Source organism: Ursus maritimus, unplaced genomic scaffold (assembly GCF_017311325.1).
Source record: "Ursus maritimus isolate PB19 unplaced genomic scaffold, ASM1731132v1 scaffold_36, whole genome shotgun sequence".
NCBI classification, from domain to species: domain Eukaryota; kingdom Metazoa; phylum Chordata; class Mammalia; order Carnivora; family Ursidae; genus Ursus; species Ursus maritimus.
The window spans coordinates 12,056,139-12,076,181 of record NW_024426230.1 but is presented as its reverse complement, the minus strand read 5'-3'; the positions used below and the strand labels follow the sequence as shown (position 1 = coordinate 12,076,181).

The following is a 20,043-nucleotide window of genomic DNA, read 5'->3' as shown; positions in this document are numbered from 1 at the left end:
GTGGTAGAAAAAGATAAATGGATATGAGGGTATCCCACAGACATCTCAAAGTCAGATTAAAGTGTGCCAACATAAATGTATCTTTGCCACATTGTCTTCTTTAACTTCTTGTTATCCCTCTCTGGTACTTTACATTTTAGCAATATTGAATCAGAAGTCACTTTCTGTGATGCCTGTACCCTTGTTAATGATATTCACTGTACCATGCTGTCTTCATGTCACTCTTAGACTTGAAAGCTTCTGCTCTTCCTTCAAGGCTCAGGGCAAAATCTGTACATAGTTTTGGTGAAGCTTTCCCTATCAGAAGGGCATAGGAGCTTTTCCTACACTGTGCTATTTACTTCTGGTAATTTGGTTATTTTATTACAATGTATTTATTTGCATGACATATCATAACTACCTTCCTGAAGGCAGAGGTATGTCTTTTCTTCTTCATGTTCCTGGACTCAGCATAGTGCCTGGCATATAATAGGTGCTCAGTAAATACTACGTAGTTCAAGAATGAATATGTTAGGTATGAGGAGAACAGAGTCGCTTTTTTTGTGAGCAATTTCCTTTTAATTGACAATGGTAGGAAAAAAAACATTTAAAGTTAGTGTCCTGATCAGAAAGAGACCTTGGGTTGTCTTTAGTACCTGTGCAGAAAAATTGGTTCAGAACCTAAAGTTTATACTGTGTAAAAAAGAAGAACAGAAAACAGGACATTAACTGAAAAATGTTTATAGCATCATGGTAGAAATTATCAGATAATCTCCCCTCATTATTGAAAGAAGTCTTCATGACTCTTATATAACTTATGTCTGATAACCCAACAACATAACATGGTGGCTTTAAGGTGTGTTTTTCCACTCCCATTTAACAATACATTGATCTGTATATAGAGAAGGTGGGTAAATATAGCACAGAACATAAAGTTTGTGGCCCTAATTTGTCATAGCAGCCACAGGAGACTAATACAGATTTCTTAGTGTCTTGGCCTTTTGCTCTTTTTTTTTTTTTTTTTTTTTTAAGATTTCGTTTATTTATTTGACAGAGAGCAGAGAGAGACAGCCAGCGAGAGAGGGAACACAAGCAGGGGGAGTGGGAGAGGAAGAAGCAGGCTCCCAGCAGAGGAGCCTGATGTGGGGCTCAATCCCATAACGCCAGGATCACGCCCTTGGAGCTGAAGGCAGATGCTTAACGACTGCGCCACCCAGGCACCCCTGGCCTTTTGCTCTTCCATGTGAATTTGGGAATCAGCTTGTTAAATCCCTAAATAATACTTGTTAGGATCGTTTATTGGATGAACTTGAATCCATCCATTGGATTCAAGGAGGTTGACATTGGTAGGGTATCTATTCTTCCTATTCTAAGGAGCCTCTATTTATTTATTTAGGCTCTTTTTATTTAAGAAAGACTTGCACATCTTTTTTATAGTCAAGGACAGTTACATTAAAAAAGGATGTGAAATTTTAAAAGGAGGACTTCTGTTTGCTACAGAAGGAGCTCATGTGACCACTTCATTACGTGGTAGTTTAGATGAAGAAGAAGAAAGAATGTTCATTTGCATAAAAAGTGATATATAGGTGCTTTATAATAAAATAAATTTAAAATAGTTCTAAATCTTCAGGATAAAATGGGAAAGAAATAAGGAAATATATTTTATATATGGGGATAGGGAAGACCATTCTCAAAACTTATACCAGAGTTAAAAATCATCACAGAAATGCTTGATAAATTTGCCTATATGAAACATCTTATAGTTCTAATAGTAAAACCTGTCATTAGCAGAGTTAAAAAACACTGAACTAGGAAACATATGCAACAAGTTTAAGAGAATTCCTTAACTTCTGGGCTATTGTATATGAAATTTGGAAAAGACTGTGACGTATGTTGTCAAGACGTACTAAAAAAGACCCTCTTGGCATGCCCTCTCCCTCCTCCACTGCTGCGACCTCCTTCTGCCGCTCCTCGTGCTGCTTGTGCTGTTTCAGTGAGGACCTGGTACCTCCTTTGTGAAGTGGCAGCTGAGGAGATTCCGGTGCTCTCCATTGCTGATGAAAAGACCAAGGGAGGTGTCAAAGCTTAGAACAATGGTCATTATTAATTTGAAGGTGACAGCGCAGGATGGTTCTGTGGTGCAGTTTAAGATTAAGAGGTATATACACCACTTAGTAAACTAATGGAAAGCCTATTGTAAATGGCAGAGTTGTGAGTTCAAGCCCCCATTGGGTGTGGAGCTTGTTTAAAATATGCACATGCCTTTACTTTGAAGCTAGCATTTCCATTTCTTAGTATTCTAAGGAAGTGGTCATGTGTGTAGGATCACTGCAGTGTTTAGAATAGTGAAAAATTTGAACTAACCTAAATATTCATTATTTGAAGATTGATTTTGGATTTTAGGTGTATTACTACAGTTGAGTATTATGAGTCTCAGGAAGTATTAGGATTCTAATAATTAATAAATAGGTTGGCTTTTTCACATGAACACCAAATACATTTCAGATACGATTCTATCTCTTCACTATCTTTTTTAAAAAATATTTTATTTATTTGAGAGAGAAGTGTAGCGAGAGAGCAGGAGTGGGGAGGAGAGGGAGAAACAAGGCTCCCTGAGAGCAGGGAGCCTGATGCTGGACTTGATCCCAGGACCCCAGGATCATGACCTGAGCCAAAGGCAGATGCTTAACAGACTGAGCCACCCGGGCTCCCCTCTTTTCACTATCTGAGAAGTTTTTGTTTGTTTGTTTTTTAAAGATTTTATTTATTTATTCGACAGAGATAGAGACAGCCAGCAAGAGAGGGAACACAAGCAGGGGGAGTGGGAGAGGAAGAAGCAGGCTCATAGCAGAGGTGCCTGATGTGGGGCTCGATCCCGTAACGCCGGGATCACGCCCTGAGCCGAAGGCAGACGCTTAACCGCTGTGCCACCCAGGCGCCCCCACTGTCTGAGAAGTTTTTAAGGAGTGAACATTCTAATAGAAGCAGTTGTCATATATTGGTAATAATAGCTAATAGTTTTGTCTACTTATGTGTGGTAGGCCCTGGACCAAGCATTTTACATGTTTTACCCGATTTAATTGTTAACAACAGCTCAGTGTAGGAGATAGTAATTAATCTCCAAGGAAACTTGAGTATTAAAAAGCTAGTAAGTGGGATATAGTGGAGACAGAATTATCTGGGTTCTGATATCAGCTATATTATTCACTTAATATTTTTGTAGATATTTATAGAATTAAAATAACAGTTCAAATATTATTGGAAGATTACATGAAAATGAATTTGAAGCACAGAATTTATGGAAGAATTTAAAACATTATTTGAATTTTAGAACCTTAAAAGCGATAAAATTGAATCAAATTAAGACCTGTTCAAAGTCAGTAAGAATTTATTTACTTATTTGGATTTATTTATTTATTTGACGGGGGGGGGCGCTGGGGGGGGAGAGAGAACACAAGCAGGGGGAGTGGCAGACAGAGGGAGAGGGAGAAGCAGGCTCCTAGCTGAGCAGGGAGCCGGATGCTGGCTTGATCCCAGGACTCAGGGATCATGACCTGAGCTGAAGGCAGATGCTTAATGGACTGAGCCACCCAGGTGCCCCAGTAAGAATTTATTCTTAAGAAATATAATACGAACCCCCAGATGATCTTTTTAAGTTTTAATTTTAATTCCAGTTAGTTAACATAACAGTATTATGTTAGTTTCAGGTGTACAGTATAGTGATTCACCAATTCCATACATCACCTGGTGCTCATCCTGAGAAGTGCATTCTTTGATCCCCATCACTTGTTTAACCCATCCCCCCACCCACCTCTTCTCTGGTAACCATCAGTTCCCTGTAGTTGAGAGTTTATTTCTTGGTTGGCTTGTCTCTCTCTTTTTTTCCTTTGTTCCTTTGTTTCTTAAATTCCACATACGAGTTAAATCATATGGTATTTGTCTTTCTCTGACTGACTTCACTTAGCATTATAATTTCTCGTTCTATCCATGTCATTGCAAGTGGCCAGATGATCTTAATGATGGTTTAGGTTCTGTACTTTATTCTCAGTCTCTAACCTACTAAAAAAGGATAAATTAGAAAATTATTTAAAAGTTGCATTTTGGGAAAACAAGAATTGAATGAAAGGAAATAAAATTCATTGTTGGTATTTTATGTCAAATAAACACTCGGAAATCCTTAAATTGTGTCACCTAGCAACATTACTCTTTCCCTTCCCACCCAAAACTGAGGTAAAATAGCTAGTAAAAGGTACATTTGTGTCACCAAAAATTTGTCATCATTGTCTGAATCCTTTTAAATCAGTAGGTTTAAGATTCCCGGTTAATTCCCAATTGATGGAAAAGCATCAGTTGTCTTTAGAGCCTTCTAGAGGCAAGTTGATGGTTATAATAAACTGCTGCTTACATGCCATTTATTGTAAAATGTCTTTCAGGAAAATATGAATCCTTTTGGTGAATTTATTTCTTTAAAACTCTTGAAAACGTTGGGTCTGAGCAACCATTTGAATAAATATTTAGTGCTTTGCTGGCTTTTAGGCAACTACAAAAGAGTAAAGTTGATGGTACAGTAAAAGAATCACGTTAAATATGGAGTAGTATAAAAGAGAAAGATTGTAGGAATTTGTAGTAGTATTTACTTTTCCTTATTCATTGTAATACATTTTCCAAAAGTGCGTATTTATTTTCAGTATCCAGAAGAATGCCTTTGAGTGTAGGGAGATGAATTGAGAAATGATTTTCTATTTTAGAGGTGTAGAGCTGGATCCAGAATAGTAGTAGCAATGTATTTTGGTTATTCTTCTATTGTCTGACCACTCAAAAAAAGAAAAAAGACATATAATATGGCTAGCTAGTGTTTGACCCCAAGTGAAAGTAATGCATTCGTTCACAGTAAACATCAGTAGTTGGTGATACAACAGTTTATAGTTTCCAGACTTAGAAAAAAAGTACTTTCCCCGCCAGTCTGATTTCTCTTTTCTTTTTCAGATTAATTCTTTTCTAGACTAACTTAGAAGTTCTAGTTCTCAGATGCATTAGCCAGTTAAGGTTGGGCACATCTCACAAATTGGGATGTTAGGGGGTTGAATATTAGACTAGCTAAAAGGAATAGGTTAGCAAAATAAGAAACAGAAATCTGTATCCTTTAGCATTCTCTCTCCATTTCCCCTTACTCTCTGCCCCTGATAACCATTAACCCACTTTCCATCTCTATGAATTTGACTGTTCTAGATGTTTCATGTAAATGGAATCATAAAATATGTGGTCTTTTGTGTTTGGCTTTTTTTACTTCACATAATGTTTTCAAGGTTTTAGCATTTAGTAGTACTTCATTCCTTTTTATGGCTGAATAATATTTAATTGTATAGATATACCACATTTTGTTTATCCATTCATCAGTTGGTGAACATTGGGTTGTTTCCACTTTTTGATTATTAGGAATAATGATGTACAAACATTTGTGTGGCTGTGTTTTCAATTTGGGGGTATATACTGTTCCAGGAGTTGAGCTGCCGGGTCATACAGTAATTCTATATTTAACTTTTTGAGAAACTGCCAAACCGTTTCCAAGGCAGCTGCATCATTTATATTCTACCACCAATGTTAAAAAGAATGAAATTTCCCCACATGCTTATCATGCTTGTTATTATCCATCTTTCTGAGTATAGCCATTCTAGTGGATGAGAAGTGGTATCTGATTGTGTTTTCTTTGTTTTTGTTTTTCCCTTGAGGGCTAATCCAGTTTACTATTTATGGGAAACAAGTGTTTCTTCAGTCTCACTTTCTACCTTCATACCAGTCTGCTCTTTCAGTTTTAAAGGGGAACAGGCAGATGGCAACTCCCAGGCATCTCACAAAGTAGGCAAGTCACCTTAGGGGAAAAGTTGACCCACTCAAAAATTTGTCTTACATTAGCAATGAGGATTTGGACATCACCTTGAATCATTATTTTCCTAACTCATAAGTTTAAGGCATTCATTGTGGTTTTGATTTACATTTCCATGATGGGTATTGAGGATCTTTTCATGTGTTTATTGGCCATTTGTGTATCTTTTTTGGAGAAATGTCTATTCAAATCCTCCCCCCCCTTTTTAAAGATTTTATTTATTAGAGAGAATGAGTGAGAGAGAGAGAGAGCACACAGGTGCGCCTGGGTGGGAGGAAGGGCAGAGGGAGAGGGAGAAGCAGACTCCCCTGTTGATCTGGAAGTCTGACACAGGGCTCGACACAGGCCTTCATCCCAGGACCCTGAGATCATGACCTGAGCTGAAGGCAGACGCTTAACCCACTGAGCCACCCAGGTGCCCCCAAGTCCTTTACCTTTTTAATTGAATTATATTTCATTTTATAGTTGAGTTCTGAGAGTTGTATATTCTGGATACTAGACGCCTGTGAAATGTTTAATTTGCAAGTATTTTCTCCTGTGTAGATTGTCTTCTTATTTTCTCTATAGTATCCTTCGAAGCAAAAAAGTTGTGAGCTTTGATGAAGTCCAGTTTATTTTTTCCTTTGTTGCTTGTGCTTTTGGTATCATAAGTACAAAACAGTTGACTAGTTCAAGATCATGTTTTCTTTCTAAGAGTTTTATAATTTTAATTCTACATGTAGACTTTTGGTCCATTCTGTGTTAACTTTTGTATATGGTATGAGATACTGGTTCCACCTCATTCTTTTGCACATGGATTTTCAGTTGTCCTAGCCCTACTTGTTGAAAAGCATATTTTCTTCCCCAAGTGAGTTGTCTTAATACTCTTGTTGAAAATCATTTGACCATTAATGTAAGAGTTTATTTCTGGACACTCAGTTCTGTTCTATTCATCTTATGTCTGTTATCCCAATACCACACTGTCTTGATTACTGTAACTTTATAGTAAGCTTAGAAATTTGAAAGCATCTGTTCTCCAGCTTTGCTCTTTTTATTCTTTCCTTTCTTTTTTTTAATTGAGGTGTAATGGACATATAACGTTCTATTAGTTTCAAGTGTACGACAAAATGGTTCACTATTTGTATGTGTTGTGAAATGATCATCACAATAGGTCCAGTTAACACCCCTCAGCATATGCATGATTACAAATATTTTTTTTCTTCTGGTGAGAACTTTTAACATCTGCTCTTTTAGCAACTTTCAAATATACCATACAGTATTATTAGCTATGGTCACCATGCTATACATTACATCCCCAGGATTTATTTATTTTGCAACTGGAAGTTTGTAGCTTTTGATGTTCTTTTTCAAGGTTGTTTTGATTAGTCTGGGTTCCTTGTATTTTCCTGTGAATTTTAGGATCTGCTTGTTAATTTCTGCAGTAAGCCACTTAGGATTTTGATAGAGGTTGCATTGACTCTTTAGATATAGTTGAGAGAGTATTTTTATCTTAACAATATTACTTCTTCTTGTCTGTGACCAAGGAATATCTTTCAGTTTGTTAAGTCTTTATTCTGTCTTAGTGACATTTCGTAGTTTTTAGTATACAAATTTTCTTTTTTCATCCCCAGATATCTATTCATTTCATGCTGTTGTAAATGGAATTGTTTTCTTATTTTCACTTGTGGATGATTCATTGCTAGTGGATAGAAATACAGTTGATTTTGTATATTCATTTTGTATTCTGATATCTAGATGAACTTTTTTTTTTGGCTCTTACAGATTTTTGTGTGGATACCTTAGGATTTTTTATATACAAAATCATGTCATTTGTGAATAGAGATGTAATGCTTCTTTTTTACAATTTGTATGACTTTTATTTATGTTTCATACCTAATTTCTTTAGCTACTGCTTCCAGTATAGTGTTGAGTAGCAGTAGCAAAAGGGGACATCCTTGTCTTGTTTGTTTTTAGAGGTAAAGCTTTCAGTATTTTACTAGTCAGTGTGAAGTTAGCTTTGGATTTTTCATAGATGCCCTTTATCAGATTGAGGAAATTACTTTCTATTCCTAACTTTTTGAGTGTTTTTATCACGAAAGGATGTTGGATTTTGTCAAGCACTTTTTCAGTGTCTATTGAGACAGTTACGTTTGTTTTGACCTGTATATTATGGTGTATTGCAATGATCGATTTTTCTGTGTTGAACTGATATTGCATTCTGGGATAAATCACACTTGGTCATGGTGTATAGTACTTTTTATATATAGCCATATTCAGTTTTATAGTATTTTTTTTGAGGATTTCTGTGTCTATATTAATAAGGAATATTGGTCTGTAGTGTTCTTGTAGTGTCTTTGATTTTGGAATGAGGGTGATATTGGCCTCATAGAGTGCATTGTAAAGTGTTCTCTCTTTTTTGGAAGTGTTGATAGGATTCATCTATGAAGCCATTTGGTTCTGGGCTTTTCTTTCAGGTCAGTTTTCCTTATTACTAAATCAGTCTTTTTACTTCTTATAGATCTACTCAGATTCTCTCTGAGTCAGTTTTGGCATTTTATGTCTTTCTAGGAATTTGTTCTTTTCATATAGGTTATGTAATTTGCTAGCATACAGTTGTTCATAGCATTCCCTTATATATTTTTTTATTTCTGTAAGGTTGGTAGTAATATCCTTTTTTCCAATCCAGATTAGTAATTTTAATCTTTTCTTATCTTGGACAATCTGACTAAAGATTTCTCAATTTTGTTTTCATTGATGTTTTTGTGTTGTTTTTTCTTCTCTCTTTCAAATATCCTCACTCTTTATTGTTTCTTTTTTTTCTGCATGCTTTAGAGTTAGTGTGCTTTTATTTTTTTGTGCTCTAGTTTCTTAAGGTGGAACATTAGGTTATTGATTTTGAGATCTTTACTTTCATTTAGGCATTTAAAGCTGTAAATTTTCCTCCTAGCACTGCGTTAGCCGAATGCCATAAATATTGTGTTTTCATTTACAGGTCTAGGTATTTTTTTCCCCATGGATTTGAGTTAGTCTAGAATCCTTTCATTTCAGCCTAATGGACTCCCTTTAGTAATTTTTATAGGGTACGTCTGCTAGCAATGAATTCTCAGTTTTTGTGTACCTGGAATGTCTTAATTTCTCCTTAATTAAGTTTTGCTGGATATAGATTTTTTGATTGCCAGCCTTTTTCTTCGTGCTCTTTGACAGTGTCATCTTAGTGTCTTCTGACCACCACGTTTTCTAATGAGAAATCAGATCTTTTCTTATTGAGTCTCCTTGTTAAATGAAATGTTGCTTGTCTTTTGGTGCTTTCCAAGAGTCTTTGTCTGTCTTTTGACAGTTTTGTTATGATGTGTCTAGATATGGGTCTCTCTGAGTTTATTCTACTTGGAATTTATTGAGTTTCTTGAATGTGCACATAAATGTTTTTAATCAAATTCAGGAAGTTTTCAGCCATTATTTCTTGAAATAGTTATTTTTTTCCTCTTCTCTGGGTCTTCTATCATATATGTATTGGTATGTTTGATGGTGAGCTACAAGTCTCTGAGGCTCTGTTCGTGTTTTTTTTTTTTTTCCATTATTTTTTCATTTTATTCCTCGGATTAGATGATCAACTAACCTGTCTTTGGCTTTGCTGACTTTTTATTTTGATAATTCAGATGTTTTTCAGTTTGTTTCTCTTTTTTTCCTTTGTTCATTTGTTTTGTTTCTTAAATTCCACATATGAGTGAAATCATGTTGTATTTGTCTTTTTCTAACTGGCTTATATGACTTAGCATTATGCTCTGTAGATCCATCCATGTTGTTGGAGATGGCAAGATTTCATTTTTTATGGCTCTAGTATACATACACACACGTATACACACTACATCTTCTGTATCCATTCATCTATTGATGGACACTTGGGCTTCTTCCATGGTTTGACTATTGTAAATAATGCTGCCATAAACGTAAGGGTACATGTATCCCTTTGAATTAGTGATTTTGTATTTTTTGAGTAAATACCCAGTAGTGCGATTCCCAGATTATAGGGTAGTTCCATTTTTTAACTTTTTAGGGAACCTCCATATGTTCTTCCACAGTTGCTGCATCAGTTTGCATTCCCACCAACAGTGCACAGGGGTTCCTTTTTCTCCACATCCTTGCCAACACTTCTTATTTCTTAAGTTTTTGATTTTAGCCATTCAGGTAGGTGTGAGGTGATATCCGTGTTGGTTTTGATTTGCATCTTCCTGATGATGAGTGGTGTTGAGCATCTCTTCATGTGTCTGAGGGCCGTTTGTATGTCTTTTGAGAAATACCTGTTCATGTCTTCTGTCCATTTTTCAATTGGGTTATTTGGTTTTTTTGGTGTTGAGTTGTATAAGTTCTTTATATATTTTGTACACTAACCATTTATTGAAAAGGTCATTTGCAGATATCCTTTCCCATTCAGTAGGTTGTCTTTTGGTTCTGTTGTTGTTTCCTTTGCTGTGCAGAAGCTTTTTATCTCAATGTAGTCCAGTAGTTTATTTTTGCATTAGTTTCCCTTGCTTCAGGAGACACATCTAGAAAGATGTTGCTTTGACCAGTGTCAGACTACCTGTGCTCTCTTCAAGGATTTTTCCATAAAAAATAGTCTCACATTTAGATCCTTAATCCATTTTGAGTTTATTTTTGTGTATGGTCTAAGAAAGTGGTCCAGTTTCATCCTTTTGCATGTAGCTGAAACCAAACCAAGAGTTGGACACTCAACCAACTGAGCTACCCAGATGCCCTGCTGTATGTTTCTTTAATGACTTTACTGAACTAACTACATGCAGTTTGTTTTTTCCTTCTACGTGACCACTGACTTTTGCTTGTTTATGTTTGTGGTCTGCTAATGATTGAACACAGACATCTTACAAGCCTGGATCAGGAAGTTTCCTAGTCTTTGCCAAGGGGCCCTCTGTGTATTGGGGATACTACAAGTATTAAACCAGACAGTTTACATTTCTGTTTTAGTCTTCATATCCTTCTAATGTAGTCTCAAGGTCAGCCAGAGGTGAAAAGTTAGGTCTTTCTCTTGGCTGTCCAGGGCGTGCTTGGAGCCCTATGCATGCAAATGGTCTTCTGTATTCTCATTAACGTGTCGGAGATTTTCAAAGTTCCTGAGAATTGCTCTTTCCGCAGCTTTTCTCTTTAAGTTTTGTTTGTTTGTTTTTGGTTACCTTGTTGTTTGCCTCATCAGTAATCACTGCCTTAGGCAGCTGTCGTATTAAACAGTTGCCACTGATTGTTTTCCACAAATGTTCCCAGGGAGGAAGTTGTTGCCCTGTGTGGGCTCTGAGTTAAGTCAAGTAAAGACAGCTTTGCAAGTGGGATTTTCCAGGGAGAAGCTAGATAAGTCAAATAATGATAATTTTCTTAAAATGAGTGTTTGAAAATGCTCCAGTCCTGTTCTGACTTCTCTGATGACTGATAAATTGTTGGTTCTCAGCTGTGATTGTGGACTGTTGGTTTTCAAGGCCACTGTGGAGCTGAGGAGAGGAGGAGGGGAATAGGGGAAGTTTGAAATAATACAAAGCTCACTGTTCTTATTAAGATTTATCAATTTTTCTTGAACAAATGTCCCTGGTGGTTACAATCCTTTGGTTAATTTCTAGGTTTCTAAAAATGTTGATTTTTAATTTAATTTAATTTTTTTGGCTGTTTTTGGTTTTAATTGCTTTTATGGAGGAGAAGATTTTTGGATTCCCTTATTCCACCAACTCACTGATATTACCTACTTCTGACCTGCTTTTTAACTTATACATTATTTTTAAATTTTTATTTCTTACTGAGGTATAGTTCACATACAGTATCATATTCGTTTCAGGTGTACAACATAGTGCTTTGACGACTGTATGCATTACAAAATGCTCATCATGATCAGTATAATTATCATTTGTCACTGTACTAAATTATTATTGACTTTATTCCCTATACTGTACTTTTCATCCTGGTGACTTGTTTATTTTATGGCTGGAAGTGTGTACCTCATTATCCCCTTCACCAATTTTGCCCATTGCTCTAACCTTCATCCCCTCTGGCAACCACTAATTTGTTCTTTGTATCTGAGAGTCTATTACTGTTTTTTGTTTAACTATAAATTCTTGCTAACATTTTTCATTTCATGAAAAAAAAAATAATATTTTTAGTGGCTCTCTGTTCAGTTATATGGGTTCACCTTTATTTAGTGCTATAATTGGTTTGTTTACTGTGTAGTGGGTAATAGATGAGGTCATAAGAAGTTAGGGATAAAAAAATAGGGCTGTATGTAATTTGAGGCTGGGCTTTATCTTGTTTGCAATGGGAAATGAAGTATTTTAAGCAGATCAATGATGAAGGTAGTTGGAATCAAGTTCAGTTAAACTATTTGGTAGTAATATTTGGAGGATGGATAAAATGCTAGAATGCTATGAGAGATAGTAGATAGGAGACTACTAATCAAGTTCAGGCAAGAGACCCATGAGGTACAAAACTAAACGGGGTAGCAGCATTGTCCACAGTAGCCAAACTGTGGAAGGAGCTGAGATGCCCATCAACAGACAAGTGGATAAAGAAGATGTGGTCCATATATGCAATGGAATATTAGCCATCAGAAAGAATGATCACCCAGCATTTGCATCAACATGGATGGGATTGGAGGAGATTATGCTAAGTGAAATAAGTCAAGCAGAGAAAGACAGTTATCATATGGTTTCAATTATTTGTGGAACATAAGGAATAGTAGGGAGATCAGTAGGAGAAGGAAGGGGAAAATGAAGGGGGTTAAACAGAGGGGGAAATGAATCACGAGAGACTATAGACTCTGGGAAACAATCTGCGGGTTTTAGAGGGGAGGGGGGTGGTGGGATGGGCTAACCCGGTGATAGTTATTAAGGAAGGGATGTATTGCATGGAGCACTGGGTGTTATACGCAAACAATGAATCATGGAACACTACATCAGAAACTAATGATGTACTGTATGATCACTAACATATAATGAAAAAAAACACCTATGTGGCGGGGGTATGGGGGATAGAGAAAAAGAAATGTATTGCAGAAGTATTTAGGAGGGTAAACTTGGCAAGAAAATGAATGCTTTGTTGAGGGGTAGGGGGTGGGATGGGTGAAGAGAGTTAAAAGAGGGGAGAATGAGTCTGAAATGTGAGGCTTAAGAGATAGGTGATACTACCAACCTAGGAAGGGAATACAGAAGCTAGAGAAGAAGAGGGGAGATAGATTTACTTGGGGGGCAAGATGAGTTGAGATACCTGTGAAGTTGTAATTGGATAGGTAGTGTATAAGCTTGATTCTCAGAGGGCATGGAACAGCACCTATGGATTTGAGAGGTTTTTGTAGATAGAGTTCAGTTTACAGTATTTAATGAAGGTGGAAGAGGATATATTCCTGATAGAACCCAACATTTAAAGGGAGGGTACAGAGGAAGAGAAGTTCATAATTGAGATGGAAAAATGTAGAGAAAAAAAGAAAAGGGAGTGCTCACCCCCTTTTTTTTTTTTTAAGATTTTATTTATTTATTCGACAGAGATAGAGACAGCCAGCGAGAGAGGGAACACAAGCAGGGGGAGTGGGAGAGGAAGAAGCAGGCTCATAGCAGAGGAGCCTGATGTGGGGCTCAATCCCATAACGCCGGGATCACGCCCTGAGCCGAAGGCAGACGCTTAACCGCTGTGCCACCCAGGCGCCCCTGCTCACCCCCTTTCTGATCACGTCGAAGTTTTAATTGGTCACTGTTGCTCATATTCTCCCAATAATTTTTCTTATGCTTTCCCTTTAGCATTCAATGCCCTGTTTAGCCTGAAACTTCAATATCACAGCCATTTACCTCTCTTGGGAAGTGGCATAGAATAAGACATAGAATTTTTACCTTATACTTAGACCAACTTGGTTTTGTCTTCGTTTCCTTGAATGTTTTTAGTTTAGGTTTTATTTTTTTAATAAACTAAGTGAAGAGGTAAAATGAAGCTAATAGGGACCTATCCTTTGAAGTTTGTGGGAGAATTAAGAAAACTGAAAGAAAAGTGTTTAGCTCAGTCCTTAGAAAACAGTGGACGTTCACTAAAGACTACCTTCTTTCCTCCATGTCTTCACAGCCATATCAGAATTCTTTTCTTTCTTTGCTATATGTTATGAGGAAAATAGTTTGTACCAATTTACACTAATACACAAATGGTGTTACACTATGTGTCGGCATGGTTTGCTTTCGGAGATGAATTTAATGAGTAAAACTTTATTGTGATAAAGTGAAGGAGGATACTAATTAGCCAAGATAAGGAGAGATACTTTAGGGCTGTGCATACAAATGGACTGAATCCTCTAAATTCTTGGTATCTTCACTATTTACTTGTTCTGAATCTTCAAATAATCCACCTCAGCCTCTGTGTAGCTTTCAAATAATTCTTTAAAAATACCATTCTTTCAGAATGAGTTTGATTGAAAATGGTCAGGAGGTGATTTTATGCTGTGGCCTACTGCCTGAAGTGTGGCTATTCTAATGTTGTTGATTGAGGACACAGAAGAGCTGATTTGGAGCCACTTAGTAGTTTAGGATGACCTGGGCAAGTTACCTAACTTCTCTCAGGCCTGGATTCTTTATGAAATGGAGATAATATACTTGTTTCAAAAACATAATTGCAGAGAATGAGTAAGATCATGTATATGTAACTGTAAAAGTGTTATCTATGCAAATATAAAATATTAAGTAAGCATCAGTGATTATAATTGCTTTTGTCTTCTCATGCTTAGCTAATAGTATAATGTTTGATAAAACATGAAATTGATTTTGCTCTTAAATGAGGCATTATATTTTTGTGTAAATTAGATTCTCTTCACTGTCTCATTTTCTCTGTGCTCACTGTGGAATCTTTGAAGGCAGGAGAGTAATTTTTATTGTGTTTTACTTTATAGAGTTGAATGAAACTTAAAAATAATTACTTTGAGATCATGGTCACTTACTAATGCTTCCTTTAGTGTTTTCTCTTTTCCTTTTTAGTTCTAGAAGTTATTATCTTGCTATCAGTTGTAACCATAATCACATGTCAGGAGCTTTTCTGCAGTTATTTTGAAACATCAGTTCGATAAGGAGATAAGCTCCGTATCTTAAAACTATTTTGCTTGCTTTGAAGTTTAGTAGTTTTTTAGTATAGTTACCAGCTGGATGTTTGTTGTTTGTATCTTCTTTTTATAGTGAAGGAATAATGAATAATATATATTTGAAAGAGAAAAACAAACATTTTAAGCATTTGTACAGGAGAAAAGTCCCTAGATTTATTTTGATGAATTAAACCACTCAGGGTAGTTATCAATAGGGAAATTAACTTGCCTGCTTGCTACATTGTTAAATACAAGAATGAGCTTGTCATTTTTATTTGCTTTAATATTGGTTCATTATATAAAAATGAAAATCAGTTTTAATGATTATTTTCTAGGAGTCAGTATTTCTAGTTGAGTTTACTTCTTATGATTAGTGTTGGGTCACTGGACTGTATTTGTGAAAATATTAAAAAATGGTCATTTTGGGGTTTTACGTTGCTTTAAATTCCTTCATAAAGGTATTCTGAGTGCTTTCAGAGATTCTTAAATTTTTTTTCTTGTGAAGAATACATTCTCATGTGCAACAGGCTTCTGTGGACACAGATGGTCATAGGTTTAGGTATTAAGAAAATAATCTGTGGATCATGGCGTTTCCTAGATTATTACTTCATTTTTGGAGTTCCATTCCCCTCCCTCCCTTCACTTCGGAAAACATAATGGAATGAAAGTGAATGGAAATTGTCTTGATTCTGTATGATTAGTTAATGTTTTAAATAGGCTTCTTGAGGCATGACTGATAGACAGTAAACTGCATATATTTTAAGCGTACAGTTTTTATTTCTTGCAGGCAGTATATAGTTGGATTTTGCTTTTTTATCCCTCTGACAGTCTTCGACATTTTGGGCGAATCATTTTTATTTCGTGGATTGATATCGATATACCTAGATTAGAGTCTGTTATCTCTTCTTTGTTATTTAACCCTATTGATCATTGTTTCTCGTTTTCTGTCTTTCTTTGGATCCACCAAGTATTTTTTGTGATTTTATATTATCTCCTTTTTTGGTCAATGCCAGTACCTGTTCTGTTTTGTTTTAGTAGTTGTTTTAGTGTTCACAGTGTATATCTTTAACATATTAAAGTCTGCCTTCAAGTGTGAGTACACAACTTCTCATGTAAGAATGTTATAATAGTGGACTTTTTGTTTTTCCCTTTCCAACCTGTATATTTTTATTTTTGTGCATTTTACTTTTACATATGTTATAAACACCACAATGCATTGTTATTATTATTTTTTTGAATAGTTTTATCTTTGGAAAAGTTTGGAATAAAAAAAAACGCTTAGGCACTTACTCTGTTGTTACTATTTTCGGATCCATGTTTCTATCTGATAATATTTCCTTCTGCCTGAAAGACATTATCATTTCTAGTAGTATTTGGGTCCGTTGCTGATGAATTCGTTCAGCTTTTGTATGTCTGAAAAAATCTTTATTTTGCATTTCTTTTTGAAAGATTTTTACTGAATTTGAATTCAGCCGGACAGTTTTGTTTTCAGTGCTTTAAAGATATATATTGTTTTTATTTGCATTGTTTCTGATGAGAAATCTGATGTCATCTTTATGTTAGTTACTGTGTAACATTTTTTCTTTCTTGTAGTTGCTTTTAAGATTTTTTTTTCTCACTGTTCTTAGCAATTTTTTTAAAAGATTTATTTATTTATTTATTTATTTATTTATTTGAGACTGCCAGCGAGAGAGGGAACACAGGGGGAGTGGGAGAGGAAGAAGCAGGCTCGCAGCGGAGGAGCCTGACATGGGGCTCGATCCCATAACGCCGGGATCACGCCCTGAGCCGAAGGCAGACGCTTAATGACTGTGCCACCCAGGCGCCCCTGTTCTTAGCAATTTAATCATTATGTACCTTGGTGAATTTTTCTTCATGTTTCTTGTTTTTGGAGTTTTTTTAGCTTCATGTGGATTTGTGATTTGCATCAAGCTTGAAAATTTTCAGCCATTAATTCTCCGAATATTTTTCTGCCCCTCCTCCTTGGAGTTTTCAATTACTCATATTATTAGGCCACTTGAAACTGTTCATTAATGTGCTTTTCAATTTTTTGGATTATCATTTTTCTGCTGTTTCTTTTGGGTGGTTTCTATTGCTATGGCTTAATTCCATCTAGTTTACACCATATGCGTTGTAGTTTTTATCTATAGAAGTTTGATTTGGGTGTTTCTTTTTTTATGTCTTCCATTCTCAACTTCTTGGGTATATGAAATACAGTTAGAGCAACTATTTTAATGCCTTTTTCTACTCATTCTAGCATTTGTGTTAAAATGCAGCTTAAATCTGATTTGATGATTACTCTCTTCATTATGAATTAGTTTTTTCTGCTTTGCATGCCTGGTAATCATCAGTTATATATAAGACATTGTGAATTTTACCTTGTTGGGTCTTGGATATTTAATATACCTATGAATTTTCCTGAGCTCTTTTCCTGTTCTGGGACTCACTTATTGGAAGCAGTTTGATCCTTATGTATCTTGCTTTTCAATATATTGGGTGGCTTTAAGTAGTGTTCAGTTTAGGGTTAATTACTCTATGAAATATGAGTTTTCGTGGTCTGGTTTGTGGGAATAGGCTCTGTTTTTGGCCTGTGTGAGTGCCTGGGACTTTTATTTTATTCCTTTCTATCTCACTCCTGCTTTTATATGGGGGTTAGCTTTCGTTATTAACACTTTATTTATTTCCTTTTGGTCGGAGAGCATAGTTTGTGCTCTGTGACTCTTGTTACTTTTCTGTTTGTGTCCTTATTTAGTTTTGTAAATATCCCACTTTTGCATGAAAAGATTTATTCTCTGTTGGATTTAGAGTTTTATTTAATAGAGTTTTATTAGATAAATACTAATTGTGTTGTTCAAATCATCTGTGGACTTAACCAGTCTTGCCTTTGTTAAATAGGAAACAGATGTATAAAATCTACCATGCTAATAATTAGTGGGTTTGTTTCTCCTTAGAAATTTGTTGGTCTTTGTTTTTTATATTTTGAAACTTTTCATGTAAATTTGGAATTAAAGCTTCTTGGTAAATACAGCCTTTTATCAAAATACATTGACCCTCTTTAATTGTAGTAATTTTTGCTTTAATATTTACTTTGACTCTTATCAAGGAATCAACATTGGTATTTTTGGTTAGTATCTAAGTGATATATTGTATTTCATTCCTTTAATCATTTTGGGTTAAAAATTTTTGTTCTTAGTAAATACCTTATTATTTGTGTGTGTCTTAAAATGCAATGTGATTACAACTATCTTTTAATTGAAACATTTAATTCATTAACTTTTTTTGTAAATACTATGTATTTATATTTATCATCTCATTCATCTATATTGGGGTGCTTTTCTTTACTTATTTCTGTTAGCATAAGCTTTTTTATATTTTCCTCTTCCAGTGGTTAAAAGTTTTGCGTTCTGTTATTACTCTTTTAGTGGTAACTCAAAAATTTCAATAGCATATTAATATTAAAGTCTACAGTTCATCAGTATTTCTATCATCCTTTTTTTTTTTTTATGTTTTTTTAGTATATTATGTTAGTCACCATACAGTACATCCCTGGTTTCTGATGTAAAGTTCGATGATTCATTAGTTGCATATAACACCCAGTGCACCATGCAATACGTGCCCTCCTTACTACCCATCACCAGTCTATACTATTCCCCACCCCCCTTCCCTCTGAAGCCCTCAGTTTGTTTCTCAGAGTCCATAGTCTCTCATGCTTCATTCCCCCTTCTGATTACCCCCCCTATCTTTGTCCCTTTCTTCCCCTACCTATCTTCCTAGTTCTTATGTTCCATAGATGAGAGAAATCATATAATTGTCTTTCTCTGCTTGACTTATTTCACTTAGCATTATCTCCTCCAGTGCTGTCCATGTTGCAGCAAATGTTGAGAACTCGTTCTTTCTGATAGCTGAGTAATATTCCATTGTATATATGGACCACAACTTCTTAATCCAGTCATCTGTTGAAGGGCATCTCGGTTCCTTCCACGATTTAGCTATTGTGGACAATGCTGCTATAAACATTGGGGTGCATATGGCCTTTCTCTTCACTGCGTCTTTATCTTTGGGGTAAATACCCAGTAGTGCAATGGCTGGGTCATAGGGTAGCTCAATTTTTAACTTTTTAAGGGACCCCCACACTGTTTTCCAGAGTGGCTGTACCAACTTGCATTCCCACCAACAATGTAGGAGGGATCCCCTTTCTCCACATCCTCTCCAACAATTGTTGTTTCTTGCCTTGTCTATTTTTGCCATTCTAACTGGCGTAAGGTGGTATCTCAGTGTGGTTTTGATTTGAATTTCCCTGATGGCTAATGATTTTGAACATTTTTTCATGTGTCTGCTAGCCATTTGTATGTCATCATTGCAAAAGTGTCTGTTCATATCTTCTGCTCACTTTATGAATTGTTTATTTGTTTCTCGCGTATTGAGTTTGAGAAGTTCTTTGTAGATCTTGGATACCAGTCCTTTATCTGTAGTGTCATTTGCAAATATATTCTCCCATTCCGTGGGCTGCCTCTTAGTTTTTCTGACTGTTTCCTTGGCTGTGCAGAAACTTTTAATCTTGATGAAGTCCCATAAATTCATTTTATCTTTTGTTTCTCTTGCCTTTGGGGATGTGTCATGAAAAAGGTTGCTTTGGCCGATGTCGTAGAGGTTGCTGCCTATGTTCTCCTCTAGAATTTTGATGGATTCCTGTCTCACATCGAGGTCTTTCATCCATTTGGAGTTTATTTTTGTGTATGGTGTGAGATAGTGGTCAAGTTTCATTCTTTTGCATGTAGCTGTCCAATTTTCCCAGCACCATTTATTGAAGAGACTGTCTTTTTCCCACCGGATGTTTTTTCCTGCTTTATCAAAGATTAGTTGCCCAAAGAGCCGAGGGTCCATTTCTGGGCTCTCTATTCTGTTCCATTGGTCTATGTGTCTGTTTTTGTGCCAGTACCATGCTGTCTTTGTGATCACAGCTTTGTAGTACAGCTCGAAATCCGGCATTGTGATGCCCCCAGCTTTGTTTTTCCTTTTCAACAGTTCCTTGGAGATTCGGGGCCTTTTCTGTTTCCATACAAATTTAAGGACTGTTTGTTCCAGTTCTTTGAAAAATGTCCTT

General features: G+C 35.9%; 1 protein-coding gene and 1 non-coding gene across 3 annotated transcripts in view; one reads left to right on the top strand and one right to left on the bottom strand.

Moving 5' to 3' along the window:
* The window catches only part of RALGAPA1 (Ral GTPase activating protein catalytic subunit alpha 1), a 252,075-nt gene that overhangs the window by 12,172 nt on the left and 219,860 nt on the right, over window positions 1–20,043 (top strand). The gene's annotated exons all lie outside the window — the stretch shown is intronic.
* LOC121100315 lies at window positions 5,803–5,952 on the bottom strand. The gene has a single exon (XR_005832069.1). It is a non-coding gene; the product is annotated as a U12 minor spliceosomal RNA (small nuclear RNA).